Genomic DNA, 891 nt, shown 5'->3' on the forward strand with positions numbered 1-891 from the left:
CAAGACAAAACTCTATTTGAAAGGTCGAACAATGTTTTTTAAAGAGCATTTCAAACCATTTCATAAGAAATACATTTTAGTACACCCACATTTGGTTTTGTCTGTGTTTGCAACTATATATTCCCAATAAATCAATTAATAATTCAGTTAATGTTAAAAATAAGTGAAAATCTGCAATCATTCTTCTCCAGAGCCAAAGGCAACACCTTTCATGTTCATGTTTTGAAAAGTAAATCTATTCAGACCAAACGTATTGAAGTTACACTGATAAAAAAATTGATGAAAATATTTCAAAAGTGGGAATCAGTGAATTTGTGCCTTTTTTGTCATGATAAAATAATTCTCTGTTGATCAACTTATTAATACCATGTAAAATCAATTTTCAGGAGGAGAAATCTAAGTCTCCTCCATGTCTCCTCCCCTCTAAGCTGACCCCATAACGTCTGTTCAGTCTGTCAGTCGATGCAGAGTCAGAGGACGATAAAGACATCATGATCAGAAACACCAACGGGATCACTCTGCTGCTTCTCTGCCTCTCCTGTAGGTTCAAATTAAAACTCTTTGCTGAAAGTAAAATCTTTTGTTACCATTTCTGTGTTTTCACAGCTCTTCTCTTTAAACACAGGTCGTTCTCTGAGCACCAACGTTCATCAGACTCCATCATCAATATTAACAAGTCCTCATGTTCCAGCAATAATCAGCTGCAACCATTCAGTCAGTTCATACAATATGATATTGTGGTACCAGCAGCCGGTGGGTGACTCTGACCTTAAACTCATTGGATATATTCAGTATACGAACCCAACCATTGAGGATCACTTCAAACCGCATTTCAACATGACTGGAGACGGCTCGGCAAAATCTCAACTCCATGTTCTAAAACCCAGACAG

The sequence above is a fragment of the Anoplopoma fimbria genome, chromosome 15 (assembly GCF_027596085.1).
Source record: "Anoplopoma fimbria isolate UVic2021 breed Golden Eagle Sablefish chromosome 15, Afim_UVic_2022, whole genome shotgun sequence".
Lineage (NCBI taxonomy): Eukaryota > Metazoa > Chordata > Actinopteri > Perciformes > Anoplopomatidae > Anoplopoma > Anoplopoma fimbria.